Source organism: Phacochoerus africanus, chromosome 4, assembly GCF_016906955.1.
Source record: "Phacochoerus africanus isolate WHEZ1 chromosome 4, ROS_Pafr_v1, whole genome shotgun sequence".
Lineage (NCBI taxonomy): Eukaryota > Metazoa > Chordata > Mammalia > Artiodactyla > Suidae > Phacochoerus > Phacochoerus africanus.
This window is the reverse complement of record NC_062547.1, coordinates 29955318-29970953: the sequence shown is the minus strand read 5'-3', so window position 1 is coordinate 29970953 and position 15636 is coordinate 29955318.

Below are 15636 nucleotides of genomic sequence, written 5' to 3'. Positions count from 1 at the left end.
CATAAAAGTCATCATTAGAGTAATATATCACGATAGCAATTCCACACTGATGTCTAAAAGTTTTAACTGTGACTTTACAGCAGCCAGTGCTAAAACAGCCTTGAAGCTGGGTTAGGGTGTTTCCGTTTATACCTTTTGCGGTGATTGAACCCTCTGAGACCTGTGAGATGTCGTGAACCCTGGAAAATGCATGTGCATTCACATAAAATCTCAGGGTCCATGAACTCCTGAAGTTCATCCATGGATTCCCCTGGGGAATCCACGGACCCCAGTTTCCTGCTCTAAATTTATACTCATGGAAAGATATCCAAGATAATTTTAAAAGAAAAAATAAATAAATTGCTGAGGATATATACAGCGTCACAATGTGATTCCATTTCTCCCTCTCTTATTTTTTTTTTAATGGCCGCACCGGTGGCATATGGAGCTCCCGGGCCAGGGACTGAATCTGAGCTGCACCTGCAACCTACACCAAAGCTGGAGCAACATGGGATCCTTTAACCCACTGTGCAGGGCCAGAGACCCAAGCCACTGCAGTGGGATTCTTAAGCTACTGTGCCACAGAGGAAACTCCCCATTTTTCTCTTGAATGTTATATATACCTGAGGGGAGTGGGACTAAGGGGAAGGACTACATTTACCTTTTATTTTATATACTTCATTTTGAACTATTTCATATGGAAAATACATTATTTTTGTAATAGTAATTTTCTTGAAAAATTTAGCCTTCAAATAGGAATTGTGCCCCTGACTGAATCAGACTTTGCACTTACCATTTCTGGGCAACTGATCTTGACTAAAAGCCAATACTTCCAGGAAGCTGGGGTGCGGACCAGAATAGAAGGGGCCAAATACGAGGCTGTATGGAAGGTTTGTCTCAGGGCACTTTAGATGTAGGTTTGCTGGATTTAAGGGTTCAACTGGGAAGCCATGGAATACCTTGTAAATCCATTTCTGAATGCATTTGCCTAAAATGAGGAAAGAGCAAACTGAGCATGCAGAATGGTCTCCTCAGCTCATTTTAGGTTACATAAAACATTTTGATCAAAGATCTCTGTTCTTAGAGATTGGGGCCAGTAATGAGCCATGATAAGTCCTCACTGGAAAGGTGCAGAGCTGACACAGGAAATGGGAGTGATGAACCCAGCTTCCATAGTTCCAAACATGTGCACAGTTCACGGAGAGGGCTTACATTTGGGGGACATTTGATTACGGCCTCACCGGCAGCATAAAGAAGTTCCCAGGCTAGGGATAAATCTGAGCTGCAGCTGCCGGCCTACACCACACCCACAGCAATGCCAGATCCAAGCCACATCTGCAACCTACACCACAGCTCATGGCAACACCAGACCCTTAACCCACTGAGCCAGGCCAGGATTGAACCCACATCCTCATGGATACTGGTCAGATTCTTAACCTGCTGAGCCACAACAGGAACTCTAGTTAGCTCATGTTTTAAATTCCATCTGACCCAGAGCTGCTCCCTGCTAAGGCGGTGAGTAGGACAGTGAGAAGTACTGCAAAAGGCACGTGGCACTCAGAAATCACTTGCTGCTCTGAGGGTGGGCGTTTACAAAACCATGCAACTTAGTATATCACACATATACAAAAGGAGGCTCAGCCATGCCAGGAAGAGAGAGACTGGGCCCTTCTCTGAATGAAGTCCTAGTCTGTCTTTGCTGCTTTCCTCCCACTGTGAAACCAAGAGCTGGTGAGAGCAGGCCCAGGTCAGCTTCTGCTCTGATCCCCCTGGCCCTGGGGACCAGGGGCCAGTGACATCTACCAGAGCCACTTCCGTCTGCTGTGCACTTGGCCAGGCCTCTTTGAGCTTAAGCTGGATGGGGTTAATCACCACCCTTCAAATGGCTCTCCCAGGGGAAGCAGGAGAAGGAGGCAACTTAGTTAGCTAATATTAATGAGATTTGCCTGATATAGGCTGAGCTACCACAAGACAGGACCTAGGCCTGCCAAGGTCTACCTGGCTTCTCCAGTGAGGGTGACACTTCAATCCCACCTCCAGCAGTAAACCATCTATGGGGTGAGGATCATTCTGACCCCTCCTGTCTTCCATTCCCAGTTCCTCCCTTGAGACCAAGGCCATCAGAGGGTACTGGGCCAGCCCCTGACATCAGTGGTCCATTATCCATTACCTCCTTCATTACCAGCAGCTATAACAGCCGCCAGCCTCTGGCTCAGCAGAGCCTCCTCTTTCCATGTGCCTGGCACAGCCACGTGCATGAGTTATCTAGTTGAATCCTCACAATACATCAGTGAGCCCCAGATGAGTTTCCCCACTTGACAAATTAGGAAACTGAGGCTTGGAAAGAAGAAGGAATGTTTCCCAAGTCTGCTCATCTCATGAGTGGAAGAGAAGGCACTTGAAACAAGTTTTGTGTCCCCAAGTCCAATGTTCTTTCCCCTCCATTAGGTGAAATTAGGCAAGTGACCACAAACAAAGCACTGTCCCACACTGTACCAGAAAGCGTCCCTGGCCATGGTCTGTGTTTGTCCTGGACATAAGGGAGGAAGCAATCCTTTGCCCCCCAAAACAAATGTCATGATAGCGAGCTACATAGCTCCTACTCTGTGACAGACACTTCGTAAATATTATCTCTCCTGGTCCTCAAACTACCCTAAATAGAAGGTACCAGTATTCATTTTATTAATGAGGAAACCGAGGCCCAGAAACATCCAATGACTTGTCCATAAGTCACAGACAAAGGGTGGTGGTGGTGTCAGGATTTCATCCAGGCTACGGGACTCTTAACCACACGCTTGCCTCCCTGTCCCAGTGGTCTTGTTCCTCAGTCCATTTATCAGGCCACCCACCCCAGGCCCGACGCCCTCAGGACCTCTGTTTGGTAGCAAGTTAGTCGATTGAATGGAGCGGAATACTTCCTCCTCATCTGTTAACACCCCTTCAGCAATAGCGCATTAGGGCCCTAAGAGCCCTTAAACCAGCAACACAAAATCCCCTCTTTCTGCAAAATTGATCTTTCAAGATGTCGGTCAAAAGTCCACAAGGACACAGAGACAGATTCCTCAAACAGCGTCTCACTCGGCAGCATAATTAATAATTGTCCTATAAAGGGTCAGGGGAAAAGATTTGCTGCCATTTTGCTGGGCACTGGGGAGTGAAACACAAGTAAGTCCAGTACATTTTTTATTTCCACGTATTGCCTTTGTCAAGAACCTCCTTATTCCATAACGCCAGATGAGTTAGGGTTTTTTTTTTAAAGTAGTTCCATGTTTCAGTAAAATAAAACTCCCCCTCCCATCTCCACCCAATAAAAAGTAAAACCCCATGCAAAGAAAGAGGAAAGGCAGACACCTAAGCCTCTCTTGTTGACAAATGCACGAAAGAAAACCTCCTTTTGTCCAATATGCTTTTTATCATGTTTCAGAAAAGACATGGATTTTTTCCTAAAGGAATTAAATGCCAAGTTGATACAATTTTGGTGGAGAGATGTAAACTTGCAAGGAATTGCCCTCACAAACATGTGCTGATAATGAAGGCAGGGTTTGGGATTTGGGAGAGGGTTTGTGCCAAAAAGAAAAAGCAATCTGGTGCCCGTGACCTGGAAATCTGGGCCCCTCGAGTCCTGGGGTTCAGCTTCAGGTTTTGGTGTTCTCCTTGGAGAACCGGATGATAGCTGGTGTCTCTGTGGATATGACTTGAATGAATTCCCGGGATAACGACCCGGCCTCCCATGATTTACTAACCTCACCGCTGTGCAGCCGCCCCACCAGGGCCGGTTAATCCTTTAATGGTCCCTGCAGTGTGTCCAGGGCTGCTCCGAAAATTCCACAGCCCTCCCTGGAACACCGAGGGGCATTGAATGCCCTCTGCCTTCTCCTCCACAGCGCCCCACCCCCACCCCTTATCTTATCAGGTAGCTAATTCCCACAAATTATTGTGTGATTCAGGCAGAAACATGAAACTGCACTGAAATCATAAATTTGTCACTTTCTGGACAACTGCTAAGTCAAGAAAATCTGGACCAAGTGGGGCTTAGTCACTGTTGTGAACAATTAAGACCTGGCAGTGCATTTGGCACTCTCTCCCTTTCAAAGCAGTGTTTATGGATGGGACAAAAGAACACAGTTTACATAGAGGTTTAACATGGCATCCACTCTTAAGTGGCGTGTAATCCTTCACGGAGGTAATGTGACTCCCAGCGCATTGTCCCAGGCAGGAGGTCTCTGTGGCCCATGGCACCCCATCACTTTGGTTATCCTCAGGTCCATCATTTGCCTTAAGATGAGCAACAGCCAGGCTTCCTAAATCTAGTCCTGCTCAGAGCCTATGGGCTCCCATGAGAACTGAGCCTCAAGGGAGGACACTGATGAATTTTTCTTCTAGGCTTTAGATCCAAATCTGCCTACTTCTCACCTCCCCCACCACCACCAGCCCGTCCACACCACCTCGCTTGGACTATGCCGAGAGCTTCCTCAGAGAGCTTCATCCTTCAGACTAGTTCCCACCCAGAGGCCTGAGGGATCTTTAACTTTTTTCTTATCAAGTTAAAATTCACATAAGATAAAATTAAACATTCTGAAGTACACAATGCAGTGGCTTTTAGTGCATTCACCACGTTGTAAAACCATCACCTCTAGTTCTAAAACATTCCATCCCTGCCAAAGGAAACCCGAACCCATCAAGCAGGCACTGCCCACTCCCCTTCCCCGACCCCTGGCAGCCACTAATCTGCTTTCTTTTTCTCTGCATTTGCCCATGCTGGACCTTTAATTTAAATGGAATCGTATAGTATGTGACCTTTTTTGCTTGGCTTCTTTCACTTAGCATATTTTCATGTCTTACCCATGTTACAACATGTATCAGCACTTTATTCTTTTTTATAGCCGAGTAATATTCCATTTGCTGTATATACCACATTTGGTTTATCCATTCATTAGGTGATGGACATTTGGTTGTTTCCACCTTGTGACAACTGTGAGCAGTGCTGTTATGAGCATTCTCATATAAGTTTTTGTTTGAATACCTGGGATTGGAATTGCTGGGTCATGATCCTCTTAATTTTTAAGTCATCTCAGATTACTCTTCTGCTCAAAACTCTCCAATGTCTTCCCAACCGGAATGAAAACAAAAATCTTTATAATTTCCTGCAAAGTCCCTCTGTGATCTGGCTCCCATAACTTCTCACCTATTACTTGCACACTTGGTCCCAACAAACTGACCTCTTTACTGGTCCTCAGGTACATGTTGGTGCCCCATCCAGATTCCCGCCCTTGGCTGTTCTGCCCAGAACACTCTCTTCCCTCCTCCCTCACCTCCCTCAGACTTCTATCCAATAACCACCCTATTTAAAATGGAATACCCATCCCCTTGACCCTCCTTGTTATTCTTCATCTGAGCCAGTAAATATTCATCTGGTTTCATTGTTATTGTTTTTTCTATTTCCCCCAGTAGATTGTAAGCTCCACGAGAGCAAGATTTTGTGTTTCGTTCATCGACTATCCCAGTGCGCAGACCAGAGCCCTCACAGGCTAATGGCAACTAGACTGATCCACCAGCAGGGTGCTTTTCATATCAAGCTTTCCCCTCTTTTATCTCCAGTTACAGCAGGGACATTAGTTCAATTTCTACACATACATCAGCTTTTTTTTTTAAAGGTCCAACACAAAGTAAATTGGGCAGCACACCTAAAAGGAAGTGTTCTACATATCTGATCTCAAACAATTTTGATGAAGCCTATGTGCTAGCCTAACTCATAGATTCTTGTAAAGAGGTTAAGTGACTTGCCCAGGGTTACACAGATAGCAAGATACAGAACAAGGATTTGCACCCAGCAGAGTGCTTGCTTTGAGCACTGCATTGTATAATCTTACTATTTGAAGGCATTGACAGAATGAATGGACAGTCAAAAATATTAGGCTCTCTTCTGGGGTCTCGCCATCTCCCATCTCAAGCCCCATTTTCTTTTTCCACCTCCTTCTGCCTGAAGGAATATTTTTCTGGTCTCCCTGAGAAATACCTCCTTCTTTTATATCTTAGTAATTTCTCTCTAGAGTCGTTCTCTCCATGATTTTGTGGCAAAAACACATATGAAAATATGTAAAAATTCAAGAGTGACCAGCTGGCCATTTCTTCTTGTCACACTTATTTCTTGAGGAAAAGAACCCATGGACTAGCTGCTAAAAGGGAGAGGGAGAGCAAAATGCTAGGAGAAAAATGAAGATAATATTTCCCAAATATTGTCCTGCCACATATGACTGGGTACAAGCCATGAGCCAGGTCCTATTCTGGGTGCTAGTGGGATGGAGAGCCACAAAATCTGCACAGAGGATGTGTTCATTTTCTCTTGCTGCTACAGCAAGTTACCACAAACTTAGGGGCTTAACCCAACAAAATTTTTAAAATTTTTAAATGTTTAAATGTGACATTTAATATTTAAATGTCACTCATCTGAAGACCCGTGGTCCAAAATGAGCCTCACTAGGCTAAAATCAAGAAATCATCAGGGCTGCCTCCCTTGGCTCTGGAGGGAGATCTGTTTCCATGCCTTTGCAGCTGCTGAGAGGCTGCCCACTTGCCATGGCTCATGGCCCCACATCACTCTGAGCTCTGCCTCCTTTATTACATCTCCTTCTCTAATTCAGACTCTCTTGTCTCTCTCTCTCTTTTCATATTTACATATAGGGTTCACCTCAATAATCCAAGGACAACCTCCCTATTTAAAAATCCTTAACTTAATCACATCAGCAAAGTCCCTTTTTGCCTTGTAAGGTATCGTATTCACAGGTTCTAGGGATCGAGACATCTTTGCAGAGCCAGTATTCTGCCAACCACAGGGGGTTAAAGTCTAGAGTTGGGTGCCATGTGCAATAGTAGGAGACAGGTGGGATTGTAAGGGCTCGCGGGGATGGCAGGTGTGGGGATCAGGCAATGCTTCTCTGTGTAGGCGGAGACCTTGAGGATGAATAAGAGTTAGGGATTTGGAGGACATGGGAAGAGGAGGCAGGAGAGGGAGGGATTCAGACAAAGTTTAGAACAAAACCTCAAAGATGATCAAGAAAAGAGTTGATCTTTGGAGTTAGGAATTTGGGGGCAAGGTAAGGGTCAGGTGTTCAAAGGCCTGGTAAACCCCTGGGAAGTTCAGGCTTTATCCTGAGGGAAACAGGTGATGAGGTGATTTTATGCAAGTCCCCCTTGGCTGCCGAGCCAGTATAGGTTGGGGGAGGGGGGCAAGATGGGTGATGGAGAGAACAGGTATGGGGTTGTTATGAAAATCTAGGGACAGAAGATGGGCGTGGGGACTGGAGAAGGGTGGAGGCAGTGGAGAGAGGTTTCGATTTAGATGATTAATTGCATGTCGGGTTGGGGCATAAGACCTGAGTCCGGGATGACTCCCAAGTTTCTGGCTGGAGCCACTGAGAAGGAGGCTTGGGGAAGAAGATGATAAGTTCCCTTGTGAACATGCTGAGTTGCTGATACCTGCAGGATATCCAAGTGGAGATGCCCGGGAAGCAGCTGCATCCTTAGGTTGTGAGGATTAAATGAAAGGATCCATGGAAACCACTTAGCCACTCTGACTGGTACAGAGTTAAACACTTAACAAATAGGAGGTCTTATTATTATTATATACAGGTCTGGACTGTGCTTCAATAAACCACACTCTGAGAACCATGGGTTGGGGCAGGGACAAAAAGAAGGCAAATAAGGAGTTCCTGTCATGGCTCAGTGGTTAACGAATCCGACTAGGAACCATGAGGTTGTGAGTTCAATCCCTGGCCTTGCTCAGTGGGTTAAGGATCCAGCATTGCCGTGAGCTCTGGTGTATGTTGCAGACGTGGCTCGGATCCTGTGTTGCTGTGGCTCTGGTGTAGGCCGGCGGCTGCAGCTCCGATTGGCCCCCTAGCCTATGAACCTCCATATGCCGCAGGAGTGGCCCAAGAAATGGCAAAAAGACAAAAAGAAAAAAAAAAGGCAAATAAATGAGAGGAGAGACAGGAAAAGGAAGATTCCGTAGTTGCATGGATGTCCATGCTTATTCTGAGTCCCTTGGATTAATAGAGAAAGGATGGCAGTTTGCCGGTTGAAGTGGGGGCATCAGTTAGCACGAACCAAGTACAGAGAAAACAAAACTACCCTGAGTGCATTTTCAGGAATTCGCCAGTATCCTCTGGAGTTGCCAGGAGGGCAACATGTTGGTTGCTAGGATTAACTCCAGGCTGGTTTGTTTTTGATGAGAAGCTGGGTGGGCATTGGGGGTGGGGGCAGGCCATTCTTGGCTGTATTGACAGCAGGGACAAAAGCAATGAGTTGATCTCTTCGCTCTGATTTCAATCTTGTCATCAAAGCGAGTGCTGCATCTACACGTCTGAGCACACAGCCACTTGTAAGAAGAATGGGGCAATTTCTCCTAGGGTTTTAATATTAATACTTTCCCCTCAGAGAGAGGAATTAATTTTTCCTGGGCAAAAGTGCCATTTGGTACAAGGGAATGTTTAGATTTATGAGGCACCAGAGGCAATTTATTTCCTTTAAATATGATCATTATGAACACAGCAACTTCGTAAGAGAAAAATGGAATTCAAGGAACATTAACCTCTAAATAGTTACGGCATTTCAAATTCCTGTCCCGTCTTTGCTGTCAATAGGATAACTTTGGAATTTGTGAGTACAAGGTCAGACAATGCAGTATGAAATATCCGGAATCCTAGTTGGGTGTTGTTTTAATATCTTTAATGTGTTGTTGGACTCCAAAGCTGGGAAAAAAAAAAAAACATTAAAAGGCTGCAGGTATCTACCAAGTTTAGAGGACTTTAAAAATAGACCAGAGGAGTTCCCACTATGGCACAATAAGATCAGCGGCATCTTGAGAGCACTGGTTCAATCCCAAGCCCAGCACACTGGGTTAAGGATCAGGCGTTGCCGCAGCTGTGGCTTAGGTCGTGACTGTGGCTGGGATCTGATCCCTGGTCTGGGAACTCCACATGCTGAGGGGCGGCCAAAGAAGGAAAAAAAAAAAAATCCTAGAGCAGAGATATTTAAAGATCTTAAGATTCAAAGAAATGAAAAATCCAGTCAAGTGAAGCAGTAGATTCAGAGGTACACAGACTTCTGAGAGTAGAGACAGAGGCTAGGAGTTGTGTGTCTGAATCCAGGGAAGTCTGAGACACTGGACCATAAATAAAGCTCAGTGGGTGCCATCAGTCTCGTGGAAAGTTTCATAGTCAGCATCCAGCCCCGATCACGCCAAAGGTAACCCCAAATGATTTTGGGATGATGAAATTGTCCTCGGAAGGTAAACGCCTCATTAATGTTAAAATTGGAAAGTCTTTTTATACTTAAGTATAGAAATGCCAAAGAATCAAACAAAAATATCAATAGTTTTGTGTTAAGACATCTGTACATAATTGGTATTTAAAGCATAATGTTTAAGACAATTTGTTCTATTAAATTTTTACTTCAGATACAATGTACAAATCCATTCTCATGATTTTTAAATCTGCTGGACACGTTTTCTCTCACTAGTCATGCCTAGGTACTTTCTTGAGCTCTATAATTATGTAATCTACAAATAAGTGACATTTTGGATATTATTTCCTACGTATCTTCTTCTATTTTTTTTGTTTGTTTTTTGTTTTTTAATGCCACACCCACCGCATATGGAAGTTCCCAGGCTAGGGGTCCAGTTGGAGCTGTAGCTGCCAGCCTACGCCACAGACATGGCAATGTGGGATCTGAGCTGTTCTGCGATCTACACCACAGCTCATGGCAACACCGGATCCTTAACCCACTGAGCAAGGCCAGGGATCAAACCTGCAACCTCATGGTTCCTACTCAGATTCGCTTCTGCTGCTCCATGACGAGAACTCCCTACATGTCTTCTTTGATGAAATATCTGTTCAAAACTGTTTCTATTTTTGTATTTTGTATTATGCCATTGTCTTTTGGCTCTATATCTTTTTGAATAGTTCTTGCCGGTGTTGCTAATTCCTGTTAAATAGTGGTGGTAACAGACATCCTTGTCTACTTCCATTTTGGAGGATTTCTTGGGTTCTTCTGAGGATGCTTTGGCTTTTGCATTTAATTTTTGAAAATTATTATGGAAAATTTCGGCATGCACAATAATAGAGAGAGAAGTATAGTAAATGGCCATGTACTCGACACTCAGCCTCAATGATTTTTAACATGTCTCCATTCTTATTTTGTCTACTGACCGTACTCCAAGCATTCTTTTCTCTTTCTCTTCCTCAAAGATGATGAGGCACACTGGACTATTCTTTAACTGAGGTAAAATCGATGAGATGTATCAATTTTAAGTGTACAATTTGATAACTTTTGATACATGCATATATCCCAGTATGACCTCATCTTGACTAATTACTGCTGCAATGACCCTATTCCCAAATAAAGCCCTGTTCTGAAGTTCCGGGGAAGACATGAATTTCGGGAAGGCACAAACAAATACACACACCGACATCCACTCATCTTTGGAAACTCAATTACAGGTTATAAAACATAGGCTTCATTCGCTGCACACCCTTTGCAGACAGAAGACCTGGATTCTGGTTGCTGACCCTCCTGGAGTTGGATGGCCTTGGGAAGTGCACTTCAGCTTTCAAGGCCTCCTCTGAAAAATGAAGCCAGGACAAGTGGCCTCTAAAGTCCCCCTCAACTTAGCCATTCACAAGATCTTGGGAGCCAGTCAAATTTCTTTCATGGAGAGAAATGTGAGAATGAACCATCAGGCAACCATGGCAGAGGCCAGGAGAGACTACAAATGGACACAAATAGGTCTCCCTGTTGGGGAGCATCTTAGCATCACTGTAAATCTTGGTGGATGGAGAACAGGTCATGACAATCCTATTCCAGAGCAGCCCAGGCTGCAGCTACCCAGCAAAGCCTATCTAAAGCTGTTACTTGCTATTAAATTTACACTTTTTATCCTTAGCACAACCCTAGGAGTCCTTAAGGGATATTGCCCTAGGCAAATGACTTAACCTCCCTGGCCTCAGCTTCATGTTCAATGAGAAAAACATAAGTTAAAGACCTTAGTACACATTTTGGAAAAAATGTGTGATTGTACCCCCTAGCAGGAAACAAGAGAATGGATTCCACTTACTGAACGTTACCAGAAATTGTGATAAGGAGCCTCATAGTCTCTTTCACTTAATCTCTCAAACAACCCTTTGAAGTATTGTTCCAGCTAATCAGTTTATTGCCTCTCAGCTCCAAATTCACCCTTCAGTACCTGCTTGGCAATGTTAGACCAGCCTCTTGAAGCCTTTCTTCTTCACACGGAGCACGATACTAAGCTTTGTCAGTAGAGGGCGATGGAGAGCCGTCACAGGAGGAGGAGGGTTTCCATCGGTTGATGCATGTGTGTTCTATCGCACCCAGGGTGCCTAGTCCCTCAGCAACCTTGAGACCTTCCAGAGTGACCACTACGCTCTGGCCTTCACGTTGCAAATACTCCAGGCCTCTCCTCAGGCCCCCTAACCCCCCCCCCGCCCCCGTACATCTGTCCACCAGCCCAGGCTTGCCTGCACCCTGGAGGATTGCTTCTGATGGCCTCTCAGCATCAACACCATGAATTCCAGGCCAAGTGTCACCTGCCAGGAAGTGGACTTCCAACATTCTGCTTTCCTTTGCCCACCCACCTTGGCTCACCTGCACTTGGGCTGTTTCCTACTGCCTGGCCACTGTGGACCAGCTCTGGGCCAAACAACCCAACAAACTTGTCTGCCATCCAGTAGGCTCCACCCACACCTTCTCCACCTGAGTCTGAATCTCAGCCTCAGAAAGGCCTCTTGTCCCCACGTTTGTCCCGCCCTGGGCATTTTCCCTCTGCCCTGGGTTTCCCTTTAGGATTCTCTTCGTACCTCTGTGATTATGCTCCTGAGTTTAATACTTCTTTAGATTAAACCACCCCTGTGCAAACCACTGTGTGGTTTCTGTCTCCTGATTGGACTCAGACTGATACAGGCAAGTACTATTATTCTTTCCTTTTGGAAGATAAGAAAATGAGATTGAGACCGGGTACATGACGTCCTCAGGTTTGTTGGAGGAGTGCAGGAGAGCTGGACACAAACCGGGGACCGTGGGCTCCAAAGCTGTGGACATTTACCACCCTGCCACACTGCACACTAACTAGGAGTGTAAAGACACCACATGAGACAGAGGGATGGGCTTATTGCCACCCCCCCACTTCCCATGCTTATGTAGCCTGGGTGTTTCAGATTAAAACAATGGCCAAAAAATGCAAACATGAGGCCAGCTCCTAGAGGAAGATTTTCGATCGTCAAAATGTCAATAGTCATCTCAAGCTAATGGCCAAAATAAACACACAGGAAAAGAAATAGGAAAAATAATCTACTTTAAAATCACTTCTCGGGAGTTCCCGTCATGGCTCAGCGGTTAACGAATCTGACTAGGACCCATGAGGTTGTGAGTTCGATCCCTGGCCTTGCTCAGTGGGTTAAGGATCCAGCGTTGCTGTGAGCTGTGGTGTAGGTCGCAGACGTGACTCGGATACCGTGTTGCTGTGGCTGTGGTGTAGGCCAGTGGCTACAGCTCTGATTAGACCCCTAGCCTGGGAACCTCCATATGCTATGGGTGCGGCCCTAGAAAAGGCAAAAAGACAAAAAAAAAATCATTTGTACACACTTTACATATGGTCAATATTCTGCTCCAAATACATTTGTTTTGAGGCTGATATTTGATTTTGCCAATTTTCCCAGCTTTGTCTTATCTGCTAAAATGCCTCATTTTGCTAAAGAGAGAGCTGAAATCCCAGTTTGGGGTCTTGCTTGTATTTGTATTTGGCTCAGAGCAGCCAGATTTCTGGATGATGTATGTCCCATCAGATCTCAGGGACTCTGGTCCCCACCGGGGCTGTGCTTAGAGGCAAAGTGTAACAGCTTCCACATTCCTGGAAGCCAAGCCCAAGTCTCCTCTTACAGTCTCTCCCTTGGGGAACCCAGCCGTGCGTCCTAATTAGCCTCAAAATAATAGACCCCAATATTAATTATCTTCCTTGAGGACTGTTCTTCCAGCTTTGGTAGGAAAAAAAGTCCCGTGTGAGGATTAACCATTTCCTGCTGAGTAGGTGTGGTGATCACTGGACTATGAGTTAGGATACCTGGCTTTGCCACTCGTTATGTCAACAGGAAGATTGGCTTCTAAGCGCCCTTCCATTTTCTTTGGTCCTTTGACTCAGAATCCTTCCAACTCTATTTCATCACACAAACTAAATCACAGTTGCTTCCATCACTGAGGGCTCTCAACGTGCCAGGCAAATTGCTAAGCACCTGCCACGCACTGTCTCCTGTGATTCTCACCGCAAACCCATTACTATCCACGTGTTACAGATTCAGAGAGATTGGAGCATAGTGAAAATAAAGCCACAGCTGTGAGTCCTCTCACCAGATGGGTCACTGACTCTTGCCCTGATGAATGGGGTCCAGCAGAAAAAAACGTAGGTAGTAGATCTGTCATTGATTTTAAAAAAATCAGCATCAGCCTCCACTCACCAAATGAGGATAAGGCAGGGAGTGAGAGTGGTCAGAGCTAATAGATGAGGGAGAAAGACACTAAACTGCAAAGCCAGGCACTTGGTACATATAGTCTAGTTTATTTCTCTGGCAACCCCATGAGTTGAGCTGGTTATTCTAGTCTCATTACCCAAATGAAGAAAATGAGGTTAAACAACTTGTATACACTTACCAGCACGGATCAGCAGCAAAGCAATGACCTGAACATGTTTCTTTGGGTTTTTTTTTTTTTTACTTCGTCTACCACACCACACTAGGATACCATTTATGGCCAGAGATTTCAGAGTCTGAACAACTGTACACAGAGTTATCAAGGCCAAAGCTATGCTGACCAACAGTGAAATAACTGGTCAATTCAGTGAAAGGAAGAAAGAAAAATATTTCTTTAAAAAGTCAGCTCTGGAGTTCCCATTGTGGCTCAGCGGATTAAGGACCCAACGTGTTTCTATGAGGATGTGGGTTCCATCCTTCGCTCAGTGGGTTAGGGATCTGGTGTTGCTGCAAGCTGCACGTAGGTTGCAGATGAAGCTCGGATCTTGAGTTGTTGTGGCTGGGATGTAGGCTGGCAGCTTCGGATCTGATTCGACCCTAGCCTGGGAGCCTCCATATGCTGCAGACATGGCCCTAAAAAGAAAAGAAAAAAAACAGTGAGGCCTTTTTTGACGTTGGCTCCTGAGTTTGAGGTGCAGCCCCTGCCCTGCAAAATCTCTTCCTGGACAAGTGAGAGAGGAAATTAAGGGCAGGGCTCTGACCACAATGGGTGCTGATTGTAGGTTGTAAAGCTAAGGAGGCTCTGGAATAGGCATGTGGGCGGAAGCACAAGAATACAGGCTGGAACACAGGCCTCACCAACCAAGCCATCTTCAAGAGAGAAAGAATCAGATTGTTCCTTTTCTCTTTAACCTCATCTTTAGGGAGCAGGTGTTTAAGAAGCAGCACAGAGTCAGCCTTCCTGGGAGAAGGGAATCATTGACTGTGGACAGAGGGACATGTTGCCCGGACTCCGTGGGGTTGTAACTCTACACCTACCATCCAGAGTAGCTGCAGTAGTGTGTGTAAACTGGCTCTAAAGAACAAACTCACAAGAGCAGTACTGCTTTGCAGCACTTGCCAATTTCCGTAGTATAAACACTCCCAATTCAATCAACTCATGCTTTGACGATTTGTAAAATGCTTTGACAGCTTGCAGAAGTCCTATGTATTTAACAACTGCCTCTCACAAGCCAGCGTACACCAGCTCTGAGAACACAACATCCCAAGAAAGGAGGAGTCTTTCTGGACATGGCTCAGTGCCTTCCTTCCCCACCATGGCATCTACCAAGGTATTCCTGGTCCTTTAAATTCTTGCAGTTCCTTTTGCTTGGAGTGTTCTTACCCTTCTTTTCCTCCTGAGAAACTCCTATGCATCCCTCATGTCCAGGCTGAAAAATATTCTGACTGCCAAGCCTTTTGCAGCCCCCTTAGGCAAATCTTGTTCTTGATCCTTGGCCCATGCCTGCATTACCTGCTGATGTTTCTGCTTCTCCTCCTAGACTGTGAGGCCCGTGGGGAGAGGGCCGTGCTCACTGCATCTCTGACCTAGGGGGAAGACACATGGGAAGCTCACAGCATATGACTGCCAAATGAATGAAGTTATAAACTTACCTCTGATTTGAAGTTAGGCAGTGAATGGCATCACTCCTTAACCTAGTTTGAATGGCCCTTTCTCCAGAAGGTCCATAAAAGCCATTCTAACATAGCAGTTGGAAAACAGTGCCTTGTAGGGTCAGTCTTTGTCCAGCTGTGGGGCAGGAACTGACCCCTGCAGAGGAACAGCTCCTCCTGGCCAACTCAGCTCTGCAGGGAGGTTCTGGGAAGACCCAAATCACTACAGTTGGCCTTAAACTTGTTGGCAATCACAGGAACTTGATCCTTCTCTTATACTCCCTGCAAACCTATGAGGTTTCCACAAGGATCAGCTGTGTCCTCCAGGATGTACCCTCCGGACCGACATGAGAAACCCCAGCAGCAGAGGGAAGGGCTAGACGCTCTCACACTGGGAATTTCCAGCTCATAAGAGAGAAGTGGAGGGAGGGAATGCAGGGGGAGAGAGGGAGAGGGAAAGGACAAAGAA